General features: G+C 36.3%; 1 pseudogene; it reads right to left on the reverse strand.

Moving 5' to 3' along the window:
- LOC136271028 (dynein axonemal heavy chain 2-like) overlaps window positions 1-26098 on the reverse strand; it is a 44489-nt pseudogene that overhangs the window by 5557 nt on the left and 12834 nt on the right.

Here is a 26098-nt window from a genome sequence, read left to right on the forward strand (position 1 = left end):
GCATTACAAAATATTTTTCTTTTCTGAGATATGGGTGATCGAAATTTTGGTCTTTTGGCCCCTAAAAACCCTTAATTACGTAACACATCATAAAATCATTACATTGCTTGAATACATAACTGTGAGATAAACATATTTGCTTCCATAACATTTCACAAAATATCTCTCAGTAAAGAGCTACAGAATAAAGACTTTAGAGCCCTTTGGTCCCCTAATTTACGGGGCCAGCCCCTTTTTTTCTGATATAAAATAAAAGGTCATTTAATTCTACACAAATTTTGTTCAACAAGTGCTTAGAAATTTGTTACCGTTCTAGAGATATATGAGAAAGAAGGTTTTAGGGGCCGGTCCCTTATCTCCTTTTAGGGGTCGTTTAACGAATTTCTGACGGTTGCATTTTGTTGAGAACATCATTTTGAACAACTTTTCTTCTGTTCTGCATTACAAAATATTTTTCCTTTCTGAGATATGGGTGATCGAAATTTTGGACTTTTGGCCCCTAAAAACCCTTAATTACGTAACACATCATAAAATCATTACATTGCTTGAATACATAACTGTGAGATTAACATATTTGCTTCTATAATCTATAACAAAATATCCCTCGGTAAAGAGTTATGGGTAAAAGATTTTAGAGCCCTTTAGGTCCCTTATATTAGGGGCCAGCCCCTTTTTCTTGGTATCAAATGAAAGGTCATTTGATTATAAAGACATTTTGTTCAACAAGTGTTCAGAAGTTCGTTACCATTCTTGAGATATCTGAGACAGAATGTTTTAGGGGCCGGTCCCTTATCTCCTTTTTGGGGCCGCTGAACCAAATTTTTTAGGTTGCATGTTGTTAAGTACATCATTTTGAGCATCTTTTGTTTAATACTGCATTTCAAAATATTTTTCCTTTTTGAGATATAGGTGATCAAAGTTTTGGACTTTTGACCCCTAAAAACCCCTAATTACGTAACATATGAGAAAATCGTTATACTGCTTGGCTTTATATCTGTAAGATAAACATATTTGCTTCTATAATTTATAACAAAATATCTCTCGGTAAAGAGTTATGGGTAAAAGACTTTAGAGCCTTCTAGGTCCCTAATTTGAGGGGCCAGCCCCTTTTTCTTGAGATTAGCAGAAAGGTCTTGTAAAGATAAACTTTTTTTACATTACATGTTTTAACAAAATATTTTCCAGAAAAGAGATAAAAAGAGAAAAGCACAAAAATTCACGACGCTTTTTTAATGTCAATTTTCGAGCCATAGCGAGCTTTGGCGCCAGAAGTGCTAAACATACAAAACAACAATCATGCAAAACTTCAATCTTTCCTTTACCTACCGTAAAAATTTGAGCTTAATATCTCTTATAGTTTAGGAGAACAACAGAAGACAAAATACCCATATAAAAATTAGAAAAATCTCAATATCTCAAAAACTGATATGACGTCATCAATACAAAAAATTTCCAATCAAGTTCAGACCACTATCTATCACGTCCTAAAATTTGATTGAAATCGGCCGAGCCGTTTCTGAGAAATCGCGTGCACAAAAAACGGCAGAAAAATAATAATAACTAGACACGATCTCGTTGCGAGCAACGAGGAGGTCTTCCGTTCGATTTTTAGAATGAAATATGACATCATCAACTTTGATTTTCGACAACAAAACATGTAATGGAAAAAGGAGTGAAGTACTAATGCTTTATTGTATCGCTTTTTATAAGTTCTCTTGCTTTTGTAAATACTTGCATTTCTCCAATTAAGATAAAAAAGATCAAACTTGTTTACCTCTGGTCCCTCAAAAACCCTAATTGGGTAACGCAAGAGAAAATCATAATATTGTTAGGATTTATAAACGTATTATACCTAATCTAGCTTTAATAACCTTTCACAAATTGGCTCTCATTAAAGGGCTATAGATAAAAGATTCTAGAGCTCTTTGATCCCTTAATTTAAGGGGCAATCCCTTTTTCTTGGATTCAAATGAAAGGACATTTAATTCTGAACACATTTTGTCAACAAGTGTTCAGAAATTCGTTACCGTTTTGGAGATATATGAGAAAGAAGGTTTTAAGGGCTGATCCCTTATCTCCTTTTAGGGGCCGTTTAACGAAATTTTGAAGGTTGCATTTTGTTGAGAACATCATTTTAAACAACTTTTCTTCGTACTGCATTACAAAATATTTTTCTTTTCTGAGATATGGGTGATCAAAATTTTGGACTTTTGGCCCCTAAAACCCTTAATTACGTAACACATGATAAAATCATTACATTGCTTTGTTACATAACTATAAGATAAACATATCTGCTTCTATAACATTTCACAAAATATCCCTCAATAAACGGTAATAGATAACAGACTTTAGAGCCCTTTTGCATCATTTTGAACAACTTTTCTTCTGTACTGCATTTTAAAAAAATATTTTACCTTTCTGGAATATGGGTGATCAAAATTTGGGACTTTTGGCCCCTGAAAACCCCTAATTACAAAACACATGACAAAACCAATACATTGCTTTGATACATAACTGCAAGATAAACACATGTGCTTCTAGAACAATTCACAAAATATCCCTCAATAAAGGGTTATAGATAAAATACTTTAGAGCCCTTCGGTCTCCTAATTTTAGGGGGCAGTCCCTTTTTCTTGTTATCAAACGAAAGGTTATTTAATTTTAAACAAATTTTGTTCAACAAGTGTTTAGAAATTTGTTACCGTTCTGGAGATATATGAGAAAGAAGGTTTTAGGGGCCGGTCCCTTATCTCCTTTTAGGGGCCGTTTAACGAAATTTTGACGGTTGCATTTTGATGAGAACATCATTTTGAACAACTTTTCTTCTGTACTGCATTACAAAATATTTTTCCTTTCTGAGATATGGGTGATCGAAATTCTGGACTTTTGGCCCCTCAAAACCCTTAATTACGTAACACATGATAAAATCATTACATTCCTTGAATACATAACTATAAGATAAACACATTTGCTTCTATAACATTTCACAAAATATCTCTCAGGAAAGGGCTACATATTAAAGACTTTAGAGCCCTTTGGTCCCCTAATTTTAGGGGCCAGCCCCTTTTTCTTGATATCAAATAAAAGGTCATTTAATTCTACATAAATTATGTTAACAAGTGTTTAGAAATTTGTTACCGTTCTAGAGATATATGAGAAAGAAGGTATTAGGGGCCGGTCCCTTATCTCCTTTTAGGGGGCGTTTTACGAAATTTTGACGGTTGCATTTTGTTGAGAACATCATTTTGAACAACTTTTCTTCTGTACTGCATAACAAAATATTTTTCCTTTCTGAGATATGGGTGATCGAAATTTTGGACTTTTGGCCCCTAAAAACCCTTAATTACGTAACACATCATAAAGTCATTACATTGCATGAATACATAACTGTGAGATAAACATATTTGCTTCTATAATCTATTACAAAATATCCCTCGGTAAAGAGTTATGGGTAAAAGACTTTAGAGCCCTTTAGGTCCCTAATATTAGGGGCCAGCCCCTTTTTCTTGGAATCAAATGAAAGGTCATTTGATTATAAAGACATTTTGTTCAACAAGTGTTCAGAAATTCGTTACCATTCTTGAGATATCTGAGACAGAATGTTTTAGGGGCCGGTCCCTTATCTCCTTATTGGGGCCGCTGAACCAAATTTTTTAGGTTGCATGTTGTTAAGTACATCATTTTGAGCATCTTTTCCTTTATACTGCATTTCAAAATATTTTTCTTTTTTGAGATATAGGTGATCAAAGTTTTGGACTTTTGACCCCTAAAAACCCCTAATTACGTAACATATGAGAAAATCGTTATACTGCTTGGCTTCATAACTGTAACATAAACATATTTGCTTCTATAATTTATTACAAAATATCCCTCAGTAAAGAGTTATGGGTAAAAGACTTTAGAGCCTTCTAGGTCCCTAATTTGAGGGGCCAGCCCCTTTTTCTTGATATCAACAGAAAGGTCTTGTAAATATAAGCTTTTTTTACATTACATGTTTTAACAAAATATTTTCCAGAAAAGAGATAAAGAGAGAAAAGCACAAAAATTCACGACGTTTTTTTAATGTCAATTTTCGAGCCATAGCGAGCTTTGGCGCCAGTAGTGCTAAACATACAAAACAACAATCATGCAAAACTTCAATCTTACCTCTACCTACCGTAAAAATTTGAGCCTAATATCTCTTATAGTTTAGGAGAACAACAGAAGACAAAATACCCATATAAAAATTAGAAAAATCTCAATATCTCAAAAACGGATGTGACGTCATCAATACAAAAAATTTCCAATCAAGTTCAGACCACTATCTATCACATCCTAAAATTTGATTGAGATCGGCCGAGCCGTTTCTGAGAAATCGCGTGCACAAAAAAAGGGGAAAAAATAATAATAATAAGAATAGGGAAAAAGAAACCGAAGAATAACAAGAAGGTCTTCCGTTGGAAACGGAAGACCTTAATAATAGGGAAAAAGAAACAAAGCAATAACAATAAGGTCTTCCGTTGGAAACGGAAGACCTTAATAAATGACATTTTACCAGTACTTTGGTTTAATTATATATTACTTAAGAAATTCTTAAATTATTCAACAGTTTTACTTCTTTTTTTTTAAGAAGTAACACTGGGAAAATTCTTTTAATTTTTAGTCCTGTTCCATCAAAAATATTAACATTAACTAAATAAAATTGAAATCTATCTTCATCTTATTATTTCATACAAAAAGCGAAAATATTTATCTAGAATTAACATACAGAGATAAAGATCCATTAATACTAGTATCAGAGCAGTCTTAAAGTAGATATAACCTACTTGTAGAAAGGCACACTGAGGACTTGGTCTTGGAACAAATCGGAGACGTAAGTCATCAACAGTCGCCGATCCCAGTCATCCGTGACGTGACCACCGTAGCTGATTCCAGCGATCAGGTATTTCAGGGCCTCCCATGGGGTTTCCTCATACTCGTCCAGGTAAATACTCAGAATGCTCTCCGATACCTGGGGAATATTGTCAACAATCAGTAGTTAGTAAAGGACCTTTGTTAATTTTGTCAAATCCAACAAAAATGGCAACAAATACAGAGACAAGAAAATATTTGGAGTTATAAAACAATTCAGAAAGGTGGTCCCTTTTCTATACCTCAAAGTCTGAATCGTTGAACTCGTAGGCGATGTTCCATCCAAGCATCAGGAACTTGCGTCGCTCGAGCAGCACAGAGTGGAAGAAGCAGAGCGAGAAGAGCAGCTTCCTGTACTTGTCCTGTTTGGTGCAGCGCTGGAACTGAGGCTCCGTGATCAGGTTGTACAGACGCTTCATGTTGGCCTTCAGTCCCTGTAACAAAAACATTTACTTGATTTTTTATAACTTTTGTACATGGCATACATTATAATTGTATTTTTAAGCACCAACGTTAACATTCATTATTTGTCTATCCAACTATGAAAATTTTTGTAAGACAAATATTTAGACTTAGATCAGCTTGCCGAGAAATTATCACACACCCACTAATCTTTTTTGCCTGATCAATTTTGATTGACAGTCTTCCCCAAGACTTTTCATTGCCCTACTATCAGTGGTTTTTTGTTTGCCCCTCCCCTTCCTAAACTTTTGATTGCTTTACCTTTTGTGGTTTTGCAATCATCTTTATTAAAATTGTATTGCCCCTCCCCTTTTTAGAGTTTTGATTGCTTTACATTTGGTGGTTCTGTAATCATCTCTATTTATTGCCCCTCCCCACCCAAGACTTTTGATTGTTTTACCTTTGGTGGTTCTGTGGTCATTTTGATGCCGGTCTGTAGGATGGAGATGGGGAAGTCAGGGTGGGGGCTGCTACTGAGCCACAGGCGGAACTCTGGGTGGGGGTCCTCCACCTGTAGCTGCTCCACTAACTTGTCCAGCTGGGGCATCCAACTCAGCGACAGATGACAGTTGGCCAGGAACACCCAGTTACCCTGAAACAATCAGACAAGTGAAACAGTAACCCATATTGAACTAACAGTCATTTGATAGATGGGTATATCCCTCTAACTATTTTTAGAATCGGTAGGACAACAAAGAAGTGCCTTTAAGCAAAATAGTCCCTATACTTGCAGAGTGTATATACATTTATTGGGACATTTTAAATCAGAATGTTTGACACATGTCAGAAAAAAGGATTTGCAATTTTTAAAACAAGTGTCAAAATTGAATTATCATTTGAAGAAAAGAATTGAAATTGTTTGATGTACACCCTTTCCAAAACTGAGAAATTCCCTACTTTTACTTTCATTTTCAGAGTTTTTCAATACAGACGCATTTTGCCGGAAAACGAATCTGACTTCAAACCACGAAATTTTAACAGGAAAGAGACAATTTGATGAGCTTTCATTCAAGAGGTCCCTCGTTGCTGAACGAAAATTAGGGCCGGAGCTATGAACCCTAACGTTAACATTACCGCCTATGGAAAATGCATTAGTGGACTATACCCATATTGAGCTCCATGCTGGTAAGGCATATTTCTTGTTTATTTGCAATTATTATGATAAACGTGCATTTTTCTTTTGTACATCTTCTCATTTATGTGAATAAACTAAATTTCCAACAAGTTCAACAAGTTTAATCATTTTAATAGCATATTTTCCAAGAAAATATCCATCACAACACCCCCCCCCCCCCCCCCCCCCCCCGGGATTTTCAAAAAACCAATTTAAATTAAAGAAATTGTGATTTTAACTTGAATGTAATTTATTTTGAGTTTTTACATTAAAAAAATGAAAATGTATGTGTGTTTCTAATTATATATGAGTTTAGAAGACATTTTTATAAATTTTGAGACCAAATATCACTTCGGGTTTTTAGTGCGATCATTTCAAGCGAGCAAAAGTGAAAGTAGAAAAGCAGAAAGTTTCCGGTGAGGAAAAATACTTCATTCTAGCAGTGTCCAGCTATCTAAGATTAGTTTGCATTGTAAGGGAATTGTATTAGTGTCCGGTAAGTTCCAATTCTATATTTATGATGATAGATTTGCATTAAATTGGAGTAAATTAATTTGTCATGCATGTGACATGACTATGTACCGAAGATGTAGGTATGCACTCTTTAACATGTAGAAGCCTACCATGTTGGTTAGTACTTAATCCACAAAATCTATCTTTGTTTATCATAATCAAAATTGAATGAAATTATCAGTAATCATTTTAAGTAGATATTTACTAGTATTTATTTATTCATACTATTGAAAAAATAGATCAATATGTTGGGGTGGGGGTTGATATTGAATGTTATTGGGGGGGGGGGGTGGTCTTTAGGCTGTATAGATGTGTTGTGCATGAAGATGTAGTTATTGTTGCCTATCTGTTCTCTCTTTTTGTATCTTTCCCCCTCTCTCTCTGTCTGTCTGTCTGTCTGTCTCTCTCTCTCTCTCTCTCTCTCTCTCTCTCTCTCTCTCTCTCTCTCTCTCTCTCTCTCTCTCTCTCTCTCTCTCTCAACATATGGCTGCTTTTGATATGGAATTGCAAATGTTGGGAATAGTGTTTAATAATGTAGAATTTAATTCAAAACATTTTATTTTAGATAACATATAAATTGAAATGGAAGTCTTCTTCAAAGAATAAAACACAACAATGAGCCACACTTTATGTAAGTAAAATTTATTTTTGTAACTTCACTCGTCCAAGTTTAAAAGAAGGAACCTATAAAATCTATATACCCTGCAAGGCCAGTATTTTACATGCAGATAATTTAGAATATTATAGATACTGGGAAACTTTACATTGATTATACATATTTCACAGACTTTGTGGGTATTTCTTGTTCTTCTGGATTTTGAACTTAAGTTAAATGTAGACTCTCTTCCACAGGATATGTCTTTTGATAATTTTTGCTAAATTTGTTACCATGGTAACAAGATACAAGAGTAAAAGAAAAATTCCTTATTAGCAAGTTTCTTTTCCCTATGACATATATTTAATGAGTTAAGTCATGGTGCATTTGTTCCGAAATTAGGCTTAAATAAAAGTTCAGCAAATATTACACTTATATGAGTAAAAACAACTCATCACTATGACGTCATTATGACGTCATAGGTGAGGTAATCTCAAGCTAGCATCAAAATGGAGCAAAAACTGAATTGAGGACCTCACATTATAGAGTCATATAACTTTATCATTTATAAACCAATACCTACATGTAATACCTTGATGGATAGGGAAATTCCTATACTTTTCTATTTTACCTTTTTCGTGGTGTTTGAAAACAATTCTTTTTTGTAACTAAAGAAAAACTCATGATTTTTACGACAACAATTTTATAAAATCAGACATAATTGAGCTTTTTCATAAGAATATGAACAAAATAAATTTGGTAAAATATTGAATGTTTATGTTTTACATGTATTTTAATCCTTGAGATTAAATTTTCCTCAATTTATGCAATTTGAAGAGCATCGAGTGCCAATGAGCTATATGTTGTTCAGGTAAATTATGACTGGACTGTTTCTTCAAATTTCATGCATGTGTATCAATGCTGCAAAATCCATAGTTATGTATTGAATTTTTCCAAATTTGGAATCATGGTTCTTTTTAGTGTCTAGAGTGAATATATAAGCTAAGAATTGTAAATAACCACAATGACTGTTTTATATTGGGTATATCCCTCTAACTATTTTTAGAATCGGTAGGACAACAAAGAAGTGCCTTTAAGCAAAATAGTCCCTATACTTGCAGAGTGTATATACATTTATTGGGACATTTTAAATCAGAATGTTTGACACATGTCAGAAAAAAGGATTTGCAATTTTTAAAACAAGTGTCAAAATTGAATTATCATTTGAAGAAAAGAATTGAAATTGTTTGATGTACACCCTTTCCAAAACTGAGAAATTCCCTACTTTTACTTTCATTTTCAGAGTTTTTCAATACAGACGCATTTTGCCGGAAAACGAATCTGACTTCAAACCACGAAATTTTAACAGGAAAGAGACAATTTGATGAGCTTTCATTCAAGAGGTCCCTCGTTGCTGAACGAAAATTAGGGCCGGAGCTATGAACCCTAACGTTAACATTACCGCCTATGGAAAATGCATTAGTGGACTATACCCAGATGGCCAAAATTACCCAGATGTTGTGACCCAAAAAAGGTTTTGGAAAAATGACACACAAAATGGTCCTACCTCTCTCACGCCCTGTTTGATCATCCTGGTTGCTATGGGAGCCTGTCCTTGCCCCAGGGAGAGGGAATAGAACCTCTGGGCCATCCCACTGGACTCAGACAGCTGGATCAGTGAACTTGTAGGGTCCTGTACAAATACAAAGAAATAACGAGGTTATTGAGTATAGAATTGTTAATTTTGTAAAATCCCTTAAACTTTCAATGTAACACTTTGTTACAAGAATATCCTACAGCCCAGGACAGATACTGACCACTCCTGGGGACAGGACAAATATGAGGGGGGTCCTGGTTGTGGAGTCCTCCACCACCTGCTGCATGTCAAGGACAGGTGGCTCTGTGAACTTTGACCCCAGGTTGTTAATGATGAAGGAGGTGGCACAGAAGGAGACTCGGTCAGGACGCAGGGAACGGACCAGTAACATCCTCTGTAGCTTGTTACACGCATTGTCCCATTCACCTGTGATTAAAGACAGAGGTAAAGAGACTAATTACATCACCTGTTACTTAATAAACATTCATAGAGGAGAGCCTTAATTTCTCTAACTTCCATATCTAGAAATTGAATCTAGAGGATCACAGTGCCACTTGTACAATAATAATATTCTTACTTCCAGGTGCAAGGATTATTAAGGTCTCAGACTTATTACGAAATCGGGTCAGTTGGCAAGTATGCTTTTGCAAGATATATCATATACAACCTTAAGTTTTCCTATATGCCTTGTAAACTGCTTATGCAGAGAATATAAATTGCTTTTCAAATGTCATCCCTGTATAAGGCTGTTACAGTAACTATTTTATATAGTACCAGTACATACTATTCCAAACAGTGACTACAAACAGTACAGACCTGGTAGGGGGGCGGTCTCTGGCTGGGCCGCCGTGTACCAGATGTTCCAGTCACGGGGGTACTGCTCGAAGGAGGTGATGATGCCGTGGAAGTTGGTCAGCTTCTCCAGCTCTGTGATGTTGTCCCAGGCCACGTCTCCCAGCCATCCTGAGCACGGGTTGTCCATCTGGTTCTCACGGTCCAGTACCTGGGGACAGAGTCAGAGGTCAGGGGTCAAATGGTGACCTTGAAACACTGCATTAACATCATATGACCAAAATGCTTAATACTGAACCCATGAAAATTTCTCTTGAAGTTCCCAAAATTATTTTAAAACAAACACATTTTTCAATAATACTCTTAGATACTGACCACTCCTCCACGCAGGAAGAAGTTGTACTCGTCCATGTTGATTTTGCTGGCTGCCTCCAGGATTTTGGCGCACATTTGGAAGGAGAAGAGTAGCTTGTGTCGCTCAAATAGACCGCGACAGGTGTACCTACATTACACAATTATCACAATTTAATGTCCAATTTTTTTTTAAAATTCTAATTCATTATGAAGCAATAAATAGGAAAATATATCTTAAATTTTGTTGTAACAATAAACGTACCAAAAAATATTTGTCACTTTTTAAGACTAATTCTAAAATTTGGCTCCATCATTGACAGATAGCAAATCAAATAAGCTATTATATAAAAAAAGCTTCCATGGGAAAAAACTTAAAAGCATTAGGCACGATGGGTAAAAGAAGTGTGACTTGATGTGTAAAGAAGCATTACTAAAAAGTAGAGAAACATTGCATGATGGGTAGTGGAACATTGCATGATGGGTAGTGAAACATTGCATGATGGGTAGAGAAACATGGCATGATGGGAAGAGAAACATGGCATGATGGGAAGAGAAACATGGCATGATGGGAAGAGAAACATGACATGATGGGTAGACAAACAAGGCATCATGGGAAAAGAAACATGGCATCATGGGTAGAGACATGTAGTGTTACCTGTAAACAGCGTAGGTGTGGTACTCATTCAGATTCTGAATTCTCTCCTCCAGTTTAGAACTCCTCTGACTCTTCTCAATGGACATGATGAACAGTTCTATGTAGGCATCCAGAGAGAACTGGTACATGGGATCTATGCGGCCCATGTCATTCAGGACAAAGAACAAGATGGAGGCTCTCTGAGCAGACGGTCTGTAGCCCTGCAGGCAGAAAACAAAATTAATGCTACGGAATCTCTATCAAATTAAATTGAAATCACATCTAAAAGACAATTAGAAATGTACAGATTTTTTTTCATCATACATCTTATAAAATCCAATTTTCAGTGCATTAAATCACTGTGTACACTTTATCTCATGGATAAATTACATGTATGTAAGCATTATCTCATGGATAAATTACATGTATGTACACTTTATCTCGTGGATAAATTACATGTATGTACACTTTATCTCGTGGATAATAATGTCCGTGTCACTCACCTCTCTGGCAGCGTCAATCTTGACCTCAGTCGTCTCGGAGATCTGTAGCTGCTCCGTCACTTCCTGTGAGGTGATCTTGGACGTCTGCAGTGTGTTGACCAGCTGTTCATCGTCCAGCAGTGAGCCCTTGGTCTCATTCAGCAGCCTACAATCAGAATCAGTGGATGTCAAATACTGATAATTAGTTGAAGTTTGTCTTGTATTATTTTATAGTATCCCTCTACAAACCATTACATGTACATTGAATTCCTCTTTACCCTTGAAGCAGCATTTCCCCAAGGAGAAATTAACTTTTTTTTCCTTTGGGATAGGGGGGGGGGGATAGTAGAAAATGTCAATTTTTAAATCAGTTCTTAAAAATTATTTTGGTACCATAGTTTGAATATATATTGTGCCTTTATTGCAAACACTACAAGATAAGAGTGGAGCCGATCCTGACAAAAAAATTGAGATCCCTTAGTGGTACAAGATTTTATCCACAGATATCAGTTATGATTCTGAGGGTGCTACCCCTCGGGACAGACCTGAGAATCTCATCCTCTAGCTTCATAAGATATATTTTCATGTACATTTAATAATACTAGATACTACATATCATATATAAAGATCTGTAGATATAGACAAAGACACAGACCTGAGAATCTCGTCCTCTAACTCGACAAGTTTCTTTTTCCCGGCCGCGATGCTCCGGACCAGGCTGTCCTTCTGTTCCTCCAGATCCGGACGTTCCTTCCTGACCACGATTCCCAACAGTTGGGCCTCCAGACCTACAAGGAGATGCAGTACATTACATCATCCACATTCCTTGTTGTACAATCAATCAAAACACAGACAATATTACACCATCTAGATATTAAATACACAGACAGAGACCGTACCTTGCTCTTTGACAGCAAAGTTGACAATGGTGGACTTGGTGGAGATCTCGGGCGTGTAGTGGGGGTTACTCAGCTTAGTGGTGATGTAGAATCGGAACTCTGGGTTGTACTCAATCTCTTTGTCTCCCAGCTTTATCATGTAAGCTCCACCTACAAACAAACAAATTATCAACTCAAAAAAAGTTCAAATAGAATAGAAATAGTTCCCATGGTAGGAAAATTCTCATCTTAACAGTTTAAATCTGCTTATTAATAAGTGCCGTAAGTACAGAATAACCTTCTAAAACTATTGAAGTCTCTAATTATGTTGACCAGTGACTCCTACAAGGAGGTTCCTAACTATTTTATCAGTGACTCATATCGGAAGGTCCTTACCCATCTTCATCAGTGACTTGAATAGGGAGGTCAATATATTTACTAATTGGTGATTTGTGCATGGAGTTTTCAACCTATTCTGTGACTTGTACAATGAGGCCCCTACTTATTTTAATCTGTTCAGTAATTTGATTAAGTTCAAAATGCCCCTTCAAATATTCATCAGACACTTGTACAAGTTAAGGAGGTCCAAACCTTTTCTCATCACTGACTTGTATGATGTCCCTACCTATTCCTATGTGACTTGTATAGGAAGGTCCTAACCTTTGTTCACCACTGACTGGTTTGAGGGGGTCCTTATCTATTTCCATCACTGACTTGAGTAAGTTAAGGAGGTCTCTACTTATCAGAGACTTGTATAAGGAGGTTCGTATCTTTTCTATTCAGTGACTTGTATGAGGAGATCCCTACTTATTTTCATCAGACTTGTTTAACTAGTTATTGAGTTCCCTACCTATTCTCATCAGTAACTTGTTTGATAAGTTTTTGAAGTCCTTATCTCGTATCTGTTATATCCAGTGACTTGTATAAGGAGGTCCCTACCTATTTTCATCAGATTTGTTTGATAAGTTTCTGAGGCCCTACCTCGTATCTTTTCTATTCAGTGACTTGCATAAGGAGGTCCCACCCTATTTACATCAGTGAATTGTTTGATAAGTTTTTGAGGTCCCTATCTAGTATCTTTTCTAAACAGCGACTTGTATAAGGAGGTCCCTACCTATTTTCATCAGAGTCTTGTTTAACTAATTATTGAGGTCCCTACCTATTCTTAGCAGTGACTTGTTTGATATGTTTTTGAGGTCCCTACTTATTTTCATCAGAGACTTGTTAAGCTAGTTATTGAGGTTCCTACCTATTATCATCAGTGACTTGTTCAATTACTTTTTAAGGGTCCTACTTTTTTTCATCAGAGACTTGTTTGATAAGTTTTTGAGTTCCCTATCTATTTTCATCAGTGACTTGTTTAACTAGTTCTTGAGGTCCCTCGCTATTCTCTTTAGTGACTTGTCTAATTACTTTTTAAGGTCCTTACCTATTCTAATTAGTGACTTGCTTAAGGTATTCAATGTATAATGAAGGGATATTGAACAATTTTGAATCGTTTAAAACCAGTTAAATATGTACTGCTAAAAAACAATGAAAGTGAATTGAACCAAATTTACATGACTGACAACATATAAGAAGCTGGTCATTTTGCACCTTAAAATTTTTTAAAGAGTTATCTCCCCTTGTTGAAAAAAAGAAAATTTTAATTTCGTCAGAATATCTGCGGTAAATGATTCATTTTAATTCATATTTTGATAAAGAGAAAGTTTATGCATGTATTAACCAAGAGAGTTTTACTAATTTTGAGTTTCTTTTTACAATATCGCATAAAAACATACGTTGCCCATAGACTTCAATACAAAATTCAAGGTGTAATTAGTTGGACCATAATTAATATTTTGAAAATTCCTTTGGTGGAGTATTTTTATTTGATAAAACCTTCAAAATGATACCATGATTAGGAATATCGGACCATTCATTTCTTAGGTACAAAATGTGGTCGTTATACATCGAATACCTTAACAAGGTTTTGGAGCCCCTACCTATTTTCATCAGTGACTTGTTTAACTAGTTATTGAGGTCCCTACCTAATCTCATCAGAGACTCATGTGATAAGTTATTGAGGTCACTACCTATCCTCATCAGAGACCTGTTTTATTAGTTATTAAGGTCCCTACTTATTTTCATCAGAGACTTGTTTGATAAGTTTTTGAGTTCCCTACCTATTCTCATCAGAGACTTGTTCAGCACTGGATCCAGGGAAGGATCCAGCTTTTCCTGTACGTTCTGCAAGACGACCGGCAGACCAAACTGGATGGCAGACTCCAGAGTCCTCATGTAATCCGACTGCTGCAAGTCTATCACTTTGAGGCCCTAGACAGACACAGAATAGCAAGTGATAAGCACAATGGGTCAAAGAAATTAGTTATTGAAAGAAAAGTTAAATATTATGATCAGGCGAACAGACCAAAGACTAAAATCAGAATGTTTCAATAGATAATATGCAATTGTAAACATATCTGTTTACACTAGTCATTTAATCAATGTGAATAGTCTTAATAATCATATGAACAAGAAAACAAATTGTGAGACAACACATAAATATCATGATTTACAAAAGTATACCTGTCCAGGAATGTTTCAAATACTGATAAAATTTTCACAGTACATGCTTTCAGAGACAGAGCTGACTTACTCGTGAGGCCTCCATGTTCTTGATCCACTTGATGGCCTGACCTTGAGGGTCCACCATCAGGGGCCACCGATTAGATGAGGTCACGATGACTCCATTCTCCGTGGAGAAGGCATCGCTAGGCAACCCCTGGATGTTCCAGTCCCTGACCTGGGTCGGCTTGGCCATGAACTCACAGAAATTGAAGTTTGGTGCACAGGGAATTCCCAGCTTACGAACCTGTCAATTACAACAATTCTATCAATGTAAAATGCAAAATATAGGACTAGCAGACTCAAGTAAAACAAACAAAACCAGGTTAAACCTGCCTCAAAGTTCAATGCATCGAATTGCAACCTTCATATGAAAACAATTATCATCAGTAAACACTTAACACAAAAATTTAAGTCAAATTTCGATAACTGTCGACAAAAATGTCCCCCAATCAGTTCATCTAGATCTTGAATTCACTGTTTACAATTTTCACACAGTACCTCCTCAATCCATTTCTTCTGGACCAGTTCGTCTCTGTAGTTGGACAAGAAGGGCCCCATGTAGGACATGAAGGCAGCGGCCATTAGGCAGTCTCCAGAGAGGTAGCCCATTCTCTCCTCCAGATCCTGAAGAGTTACACAAATTCCAGATTAGTTAAGGTACAAAATATATCAACATAACCCTCTATATATTAAACCTACAAATGACAAAAGCTTAGAGAAGGCAGTGGTACATAGTAAGGCAGACCAGTTGATACAATGGTAGATAGATAGACTGGTAGATTGATTGATAAACTGATACACATAGTTAGTCACAGACCAGTGGATACAATGGTAGATAGATAGACTGGTAGATTGATTGATAAACTGATACATATAGTTAGTCACAGACCAGTGGATACAATGGTAGATAGATAGACTGGTAGATTGATTGATAAACTGATACATATAGTTAGTCACAGACCAGGTAATACAATGGTAGATGGATAGACTGGTAGATTGATTGATAAACTGATACATATAGTTAGTCACAGACAGGTAATACAATGGTAGATGGATAGACTGGTAGATTGATTGATAAACTGATAAACTGATACATATAGTTAGTCACAGACCAGTGGATACAATGGTAGATAGATAGACTGGTAGATTGATTGATGAACTGATACATATAGTTAGTCACAGACCAGGTAATACAATGGTAGATGGATAGACTGGTAGATTGATTGATAAACTGATACATATAGTTAGTAACAGACAGGTAATACAATGGTAGATAGATAGACTGGTAGATTGATTGATAAACTGATACATATAGTTAGTCACAGACCAGTGGATACAATGGTAGATAGATAGACTGGTAGATTGATTGATAAACTGATACATATAGTTAGTCACAGACCAGTGGATACAATGGTAGATAGATAGACTGGTAGATTGATTGATAAACTGATACATATAGTTAGTCACAGACCAGTTGATACAATGGTAGATAGATAGACTGGTAGATTGATTGATAAACTGATACATATAGTTAGTCACAGACCAGTTGATACAATGGTAGATAGATAGACTGGTAGATTGATTGATAAACTGATACATATAGTTAGTCACAGACCAGTTGATACAACGGTAGATAGATAGACTGGTAGATTGATTGATAAACTGATACATATAGTTAGTAACAGACCAGGTAATACAATGATAGATAGATAGACTGGTAGATTGATTGATAAACTGATACATATAGTTAGTCACAGACCAGGTAATACAATGGTAGATAGATAGACTGGTAGATTGATTGATAAACTGATACATATAGTTAGTAACAGACCAGTTGATACAATGGTAGATAGATAGACTGGTAGATTGATTGATAAACTGATACATATAGTTAGTCACAGACCAGTTAATACAATGGTAGATAGATAGACTGGTAGATTGATTGATAAACTGATACATATAGTTAGTCACAGACCAGTTAATACAATGGCAGATAGATAGACTGGTAGATTGATTGATAAACTGATACATATAGTTAGTCACAGACCAGTTGATACAATGGTAGATAGATAGACTGGTAGATTGATTGATAAACTGATACATATAGTTAGTCACAGACCAGTTGATACAATGGTAGATAGATAGACAGGTAGATTGATTGATAAACTGATACATATAGTTAGTCACAGACCAGTTGATACAACGGTAGATAGATAGACTGGTAGATTGATTGATAAACTGATACATATAGTTAGTCACAGACCAGTTAATACAATGATAGATAGATAGACTGGTAGATTGATTGATAAACTGATACATATAGTTAGTCACAGACCAGTTGATACAACGGTAGATAGATAGACTGGTAGATTGATTGATAAACTGATACATATAGTTAGTCACAGACCAGTTGATACAATGGTAGATAGATAGACTGGTAGATTGATTGATAAACTGATACATATAGTTAGTCACAGACCAGTTAATACAATGGCAGATAGATAGACTGGTAGATTGATTGATAAACTGATACATATAGTTAGTCACAGACCAGTTGATACAATGGTAGATAGATAGACTGATAGATTGATTGATAAGCTGATACATATAGTTAGTCACAGACCAGTGGATACAACGGTAGATAGATAGACTGGTAGATTGATTGATAAACTGATACACATAGTTAGTCACAGACCAGTTGATACAATGGTAGATAGATAGACTGGTAGATTGATTGATAAACTGATACATATAGTTAGTCACAGATCAGTTGATACAACGGTAGATAGATAGACTGGTAGATTGATTGATAAACTGATACATATAGTTAGTCACAGACCAGTTAATACAATGGCAGATAGATAGACTGGTAGATTGATTGATAAACTGATACATATAGTTAGTCACAGACCAGTTAATACAATGGTAGATAGATAGACTGGTAGATTGATTGATAAACTGATACATATAGTTAGTCACAGACCAGTTAATACAATGGCAGATAGATAGACTGGTAGATTGATTGATAAACTGATACATATAGTTAGTCACAGACCAGGTAATACATTGGTGGAAACAGTGGTAAATAATGGTACTAGATCCACCAGTAGATAGAGTGGTATACAGTGGTACACAGAATGGTACACAGAATGGTAGATGAAGTAGGAATAGTAGACAAGAATGAAAGACCATGGTAAACAAAATGGTAGGCAGTGGTTGACAGAATGGTAGACAGACTTCTAGTGCCATTACCTTGACAGTTAGAGTAGTAGACAAGAATGGAAGACCATGGTAGACTACTAGTGGCGTTACCTTGACAGTCTCTTGCCAGCGCTCCTTCTCGCCGGCGAGTCCAGACATGAGCTTGGTTGCTCGCTCCAACATGAGCTCAGTGTACTCTGCCTTCCTCTTGAGCTCCTCCTTCTGAGCGAGCTTCTCGTCATACTGCTGCTTCAACTCAGCCATCTTGGCTTCAACCTGTTAATGATTCAAACTCCTTTAATATAAATTTGACATATGTAGTCGGTTCAGCCACATGCATGCCATGCAGTTTGTAATAGTATGCAATAATAGTCATTCTAAATCTCCAGCAATATACTGTCATCCTGTTTCTATGCCAACATACACCATACATCTGACACACACTTTCAATTTACCTCAGCAAGCTTGGCTTTAGCGTCGGCCAGTGCGTCCTGTTTCTCCTTAAGCTGTGACATGGCGGCGTTCAGTCTCTGTTTCTTGGGCTCCACTACTCTGTAAACGCGTCCATACACCTCCATGGCCCTGACCCACATACACAGTGACTTAGCCGCCCCAGACACACGCCCAATGATGTCCGGCTGGAAGTCTGACTGGGAGCAGTAACTCCCGATCTTCTTCAGCACACGGTCCGAAATGTTGTCCTTGTCAAAGTTCATCAACTGCTTGATGAAGGTAGACTCTCCTGTATAATTATAAAAAAGAAATTCAATCATTGCAACTTTTTGAATAAACTGGATATTCAACTATGTTTCATCAATCTCGGTATGGTACGAAGAATTCTATTGGCTGAAGATAGGTCACATGAGGAAAAGAAAATATAGAAGGATAGGATAACATTTATTGAAATAACAACACCTCAAGTTGTTCATTAGGTTAAGAAAGACGTTTTCTGAATAGAGTTCAATAGAACTAAGTATAATATTTTACCAAACCTTTTATATTTTATTAATACCTTATTGCTAAATCTCATTTAATCAAGTTATACTTTGAAAGCTACTTGTAAATACGGGGTATGGCGTCCATTAGCTCAACACGTGGTTTCATATCCAAATAGAGTTATCCCCCGTAATCGCTATGAATGAGAAAACGAAATACCAAACATAAAATATTTAATTTGTGTTCTTTCCATTAATTAATTAAATAGTGACTTGCCGTTATGCAGAGAAGTTGTTATGTTAAAAACACAGTTAATGCAATGAAGTGTAACAGTGTACACTACGTGCCCCCAGGCTGTGTTTTAGTCACGGGATTCACACCTTTGTATATACACACGACACCAGAATACCGTTATTTCATCCAACAGAAAATTAATTGTAAAAACACATAGCATTTGATTTATTCTACACCCAAGACCAGTGATTCCTACGAACGCAGACATGAAGAATTCACCAAAATTCCGTCATATTACATTCTACCCGGTTTCGTTTTCTTTTTTACTACGCAATAATAGTTTCCAGGGTTCATACACGAACGTGGGAAAAAAATTCTTTTGATTGGGATTGTAAAGAAATACCTTGTACAGTACTGTACATTTTATTACTCACGATGTCATTACAAAAATTATCAACGGGACAACTATCGAACAATAGTTCAAACGGATGAAAAAAAACCAACCCTCATAATAAATTGCTACAACAGTACAACGGATAAAAACAGTGGATTTTATGTTTTACTTTTAAATAAAATTTTTTTTAACTTTGAGTCTAAGAATAGCCGATCCCGGGGGATAGGCCGGGGCTCGCTCATCGGAGGAAAAAAATACCGGCCTATGCCCCGAAAAATACGGTATATTTATTGTATAAAATTATTTGTATATAGCTTTTTAGAGTACTGACCGAGCTGTCTCTTGGCCTCGGCCCAGGTCGGCTCGCTGCCCCTCAGAATCATCACGGCCTCCATCACCTTCTCTACCAGCAAGGGCGGACGTCCGTACGACTTAATCTCTGTCATGTCCTTCTTGTTCAATGACTCCAGAGCCTGAAAACATTATTGATTCAGTTCTTTATTCCCTAGAGTAAGTGATCTTAATACACTTCAGAGAAAGAGAAGTTAATGGGTGTATTTAACACAAAGACTGTTCCTTGCATGCTCTAGAGCCTGGAAAATTGAACAACACATTGCTTATATAACCTCTCTGTTCACCTCAGAAAAGAGCGATTCACTTAAATTAAACAAGTCAAAGCAGAGACTGTTCCTTACAGCAATGGCTTCCTGTAGAGCGGGCAGGGCTTCATCCAGATCGTGCTGAGCCAGATCGGCCATGTGTTGACACTTGGTCTCTTCCTCTGCAATCCTTTCTCCTTTCTGAGCCACAGACTGAAAGACAAATTCAAAAGACTTGTTTATCAAGTTGTTGACATAATCTTTAAGAGGGACTTATTTATTCTTTTTGTATTCCTACTTATAATCATACTGTTCACATATTAGTCATTTTTTGGTGAAGAGGTGCCTCCACAATAAATGCAGAGAGGAAATTACTGACGTGAATATTTATGAATGTATTGATTTACTAGTTAATTTAAATTTCTTTCTTTGAATGTTGAAGCCTTTTTCTTCAAAATCTACACTATGACACCAGACAGTTATTTAGCCCCCGTTACCTTCTGTTGTTCGTCGGCTTCTCGTTTCTGCTGTACAATGATCACCAGGTACTTGTCACACTGCTTCTGGAACTGGGCCACCTTCGTCTTCGCGTCCTCCAGCTCGATCGACATCTTCTCCACTTTCTGTCTCGTGTCGTCTATCTTACTCAGACCGTTCCTCAGTTTGTCGGCTGCTCCTCCCAACTCGTTCTTCTTGTCAAACAGCAGTCTAAGAAATCACATCATAACAAAACATAAACCTTTTTGTAAAATGATTCTTTAATTTTTTTAGTTCCAAAAACATTGGCAGGACTTTTATTTATTGTACAGGCAATACATGTATTTTGATGAACCAAATATAATTTCAGCATCACAGAGAAAACTTCACGTCTACTGATCCCTGTCACTGGAAATACTCTGACCACTGGAAATTTACAGTTTCACTACATTTTGCCAATTACTTCACAATTGCACACATGTTTAACAAATTCAATATGAGATTTATGACAAGAGAATATATTGTATACTTCTTGTATCCAGACACCAGTTCCAGATAGTTGGTTGGAGTGACGTAGTTATGTCTGCGGAGCTCCGCCAACATCCTCTTGGAGTACTCCGATACAGACTTGTGCATCACAGAGAACATCTTGGCTAACGATGGCTTCAGTTTGTCCTGAAATTGAAAGAACTCTCGATTAGTCCAGTTTTTTATTATGTATATGAAATATTTTGTAGGATAAAACACATCATTAACTGATTAATTTTTTATATCAAAGGGGCATGGTCACGATTTTGGTCATTTTTTTTCCTTCCGATTTTAATATTTGCAATGCTTCAGTAAGACATTTTAAATAGGCAACCAAAATTTGAGTGTTATTCGTTGAGTTATAAGCAAGTTACAGAGCTTAAAATTCTTTGCTATGTAAACAAAGCCTTTGTTTATATTTTAAATGTTAAAGTTGAAAATTCCAATTGTAGACCTAAAATGAATGTGTTAAATGTTAGAAACTCTTTAATTATGCTTAAAATAAATAAAAAGATGGACAAATCAGGTTGAAAAAGATTTTTTACCTGGTATATTGAACCCATGTAAACAAAAACAGGGCACGAGCCTAATTGTTTACATGACAACGAATTGTCAGCCCTGTATCTTGCTTATAACACGATTTTGGTCATTTTTTTTTCCTTCCGATTTTAATATTTGCAATGCTTCAGTAAGACATTTTAAATAGGCAACCAAAATTTGAGTGTTATTCGTTGAGTTATAAGCAAGTTACAGAGCTTAAAATTCTTTGCTATGTAAACAAAGCGTTTGTTTATATTTTAAATGTTAAAGTTGAAAATTCCAATTGTAGACCTAAAATGAATGTGTTAAATGTTAGAAACTCTTTAATTATGCTTAAAATAAATAAAAAGATGGACAAATCAGGTTGAAAAAGATTTTTTACCTGGTATATTGAACCCATGTAAACAAAAACAGGGCACGAGCCTAATTGTTTACATGACAACGAATTGTCAGCCCTGTACCACTGATGACTCTCAAATTTCAATTGATCATTTATTTAGAAATGCATTTCTAAAGCATTGTAAATAATAGAAACAGAAATATAGATTAAAGAGTATTTTTGGTAATGAAAAAAAGTTGTCATTAATATTAAGTATAAAAGTTAAAAACTAGTCTCTCTTCTATGCGGTATTGATAAAAGGGTAATATGCTCATAGAGTTTTGACATCTTGGCAGGATCCTGTTTTGGGGGAGACATAACCTCATCCACAGATTAGCATGATCTTATTGCACAGTGGGGCCGAGACCTTGACAAATACTTTACTCTTTCCTTTGACTCCAAAGAGAAGATTTTGGCAAGATCTTATTTTGGGGTCATTAGATTTAACCCCTCCTCTGACCCCTGAGAGAAACTTGTCACTAAGCATTACCTCCTCCTCTGACCCCAGAGAGATCTCACTCAGGTACTTGTCAGCCACCTCCAGAAGGGCGTCGGCCGGCCACTCACTGAACCAGTCAATGGTCGTACAGTTCACAAACGCCGGGTACATACGGATACGGTTCCTGGAGAGATCAAAAGTAGATATAATAGCTGTTAAACTTAGATATTACTTCCCAAGATATCGATCCCAATAAATTCAATGTCTAGATTCCAAGATTCAAGCTGCCTCAAATATATCAAGGAATGCTGACACAATAATTAATTTCATTGAAAAAGGAATATCTATGGTTTTTTTTTTTCATTTTAAAAATGAAAAAGGAAAAAAAATGAGCTATTGCCTTTTTCCAAATTAAAATTTAGTCATACCCTTTTGTTTTGTTATTTTTGCGCATAAAAACTACCAGAAGATTTAAACTTATTTTGAAAAAGTATACGTGAGGTTCTCAGCTCACCTGAAGGGCTCTCCCACTGGACTCATACACAGCACAATGTGCATATTGGCTCGAACTCGCTCGATCAAGTATGCAAAGATGCTCTGAGGGCTGTCGTCTACTCCTTCTTTCTTTGCGATGTCACTCAGAGCATTTCGCACCTGGGATTGTCAAACACAAGATGCACAAGATAAAATGATTGATAGCAAGTCTCTATAGCCAGACCTGCTATGTGTCTGGCTACTCACTGCTAAACATTGTACATCATGTGGTTGCTCTTAGTATATCATTGTCAGGCTGCTTACTTTCTCTTTGCTCTTAAATTAATGTGTTAGTGCATATTTATCCAAACTTAATTACAAAATTCATTTAAAATTATGTGTCTTTCCTTCATTTTAATTAATTAAAATTATTTTTTTTCTTTGTAGAAAGTAAAACTTTTATATTTTATCTGAAAAATTACATCTTCAATAAATTTGAATTAAAACACAAGTTCTTTATTTACATAACGTAAACGCTGTACCATTGTACAAAGTGCCTGAGCAAAGAGAAAGAAATTTGGTCCGTGTATTATTGGTTTCTGCACTACACAATGCCACAACAACCACAGTATCACACATGGATACTGTAAATGGGGATATTTCCACGCCGATCTACGCAATAATTAACTCAAAATTCATGGGAAAAAAATATTTTATCCAAAATATTAATTTGCAGTCAAATCAGCTTGACATTACTTTTAAGAGAATTTACATTCACCACTTTAAGTTTCTGCATTTTTTTTCTGCGTAATACTATCAATTAGTGGAAATAAACAAGTTTACAGTATCGGTGATCAGACTTGTCCACCTGACCACCAATCAAATCCGAGTAAATAGATGTACACGCTAAACTACTGTGTCAATAGATTAATCATTCTCCATCAATTAACACTGATTAACAAACAGTTCAAATGTCAATCTCTGCATATCAAACACAGCTATTAATTGCTTCACAACACATGTGCATTAAAACATAAAAAGCCATCAATCCAATTTTTTCTGGGTTTTTTTTAATATTAACTTGAATCAATATAATAAATTATTGCTGAATGATAAATTGAATCAAATCAAATTTTTTGCAATTTGATATATATTTTCAGTCTTTTGATGAGTTAATATTAATAAATTAAACATTCTGAGTGTGGGACCAGTGATTCTGAGTCTCCTTGTGTGTGTTCAATACAAGAAGACACTAAACCTACCATGTTTAACAATTTTTTATATCTTTAGTGAGAGTAAATTAATTTATTAATTAATCAATCAATAAACTTAAGAGACAATTTCCTTCAGATAAGTATCGCACATAAGAAATTATTGTGTTGGTTGTTTATCATAATTATTGTTGTTAAACATGTTTCCAACTGAATCATTAGAAATGGTAGGTTAGTGTCTTATGAAGCGGTGAGACCCACACAGGTGGTGCTTATGTGGGACCTACACAGTGGTGCCTAGAGTGGAACCACACAATGGTGCCTAAAGGGGAACCACACAGGTGGTGCCTATGGGGAACCCACACAGGTGGTGCCTATGTGATACCCATATGGCAGTGCCTATGTAGGACCCAACACAGCTGTGCCTATGCGAGACCCACACAGTGGTGTGTATAATACCTCCTCAAACTCGTCTGGCTTGTACAGGTTGGGAACCTCCCCACTGCTTAGGACGTTGTTGATGTCCTCAAGGAACCCTTCCTCTACGACCTGGGTGTCATTGAAGATGAACACGGATGTCTTGTTGTCTACGCCTGCCTGCCAGTACAACCGCTTTAGATCTACAACCACAAATAATGGTGGATCTGTGACATCAACAACTAAATGCTATTATTTGTTCACTATGATATATACCCTCTCTGAATTTGTTTTTGCTGGTTAAGTTCAAGTAACCATGAAACTTATCATCTCTGGAAATTTTGTTTGTGGCAGTGATCACTGTCCTCAATACTCACCATCTCTGAACTTGTTTTTGCGGTAGTTTTGGTGTTCTTAATACTCACCGTCTCTGAACTCATTTTTGCGGTAGTTTTGGTGTTCTAAATACTCCCCGTCTCTGAACTCGTTTTTGCGGTAGTTTTGGTGTTCTAAATACTCACCGCCTCTGAACTCTTTTTTGCGGTAGTTTTGGTGTTCTTAATACTCACTGCCTCTGAACTCGTTTTTGCGAAAGTTTTGGTGTTCTTAATACTCACCGTCTCTGAACTCGTTTTTGCGGTAGTTTTGGTGTTCTAAATACTCACCGCCTCTGAACTCGTTTTTGCGGTAGTTTTGGTGTTCTTAATACTCACCGCCTCTGAACTCGTTTTTGCGGTAGTTTTGGTGTTCTTAATACTCCCCGTCTCTGAACTCGTTTTTGCGGTAGTTTTGGTGTTCTAAATACTCACCGCCTCTGAACTCGTTTTTGCGGTAGTTTTGGTGTTCTTAATACTCACCGCCTCTGAACTCGTTTTTGCGGTAGTTTTGGTGTTCTAAATACTCACCGTCTCTGAACTCGTTTTTGCGGTAGTTTTGGTGTTCTAAATACTCACCGTCTCTGAACTCGTTTTTGCGGTAGTTTTGGTGTTCTTAATACTCACCGCCTCTGAACTCGTTTTTGCGGTAGTTTTGGTGTTCTAAATACTCACCGTCTCTGAACTCGTTTTTGCGGTAGTTTTGGTGTTTTAAATACTTACCGTCTCTGAACTCGTTTTTGCGGTAGTGTTTGGTGACCTCGATCTGGAAGGTTGTGTATTCACAGATGTAGGCAGAGAGTCGGGTCAAACTCTGACGTCCACTGCCTCCAATACCGATCAGCAACATGTTCCCACGCGGCTGTCTGATCACTCGGACAATCTTGGACACTAATAGAGACAACAAATCAAATCATTGGACAATGTGTTGAAAAGACCTCAAGAAATACATTACAAGCAGAAGAGGTAAGCTA

The sequence above is a fragment of the Magallana gigas genome, chromosome 8, assembly GCF_963853765.1.
Source record: "Magallana gigas chromosome 8, xbMagGiga1.1, whole genome shotgun sequence".
NCBI lineage: Eukaryota > Metazoa > Mollusca > Bivalvia > Ostreida > Ostreidae > Magallana > Magallana gigas.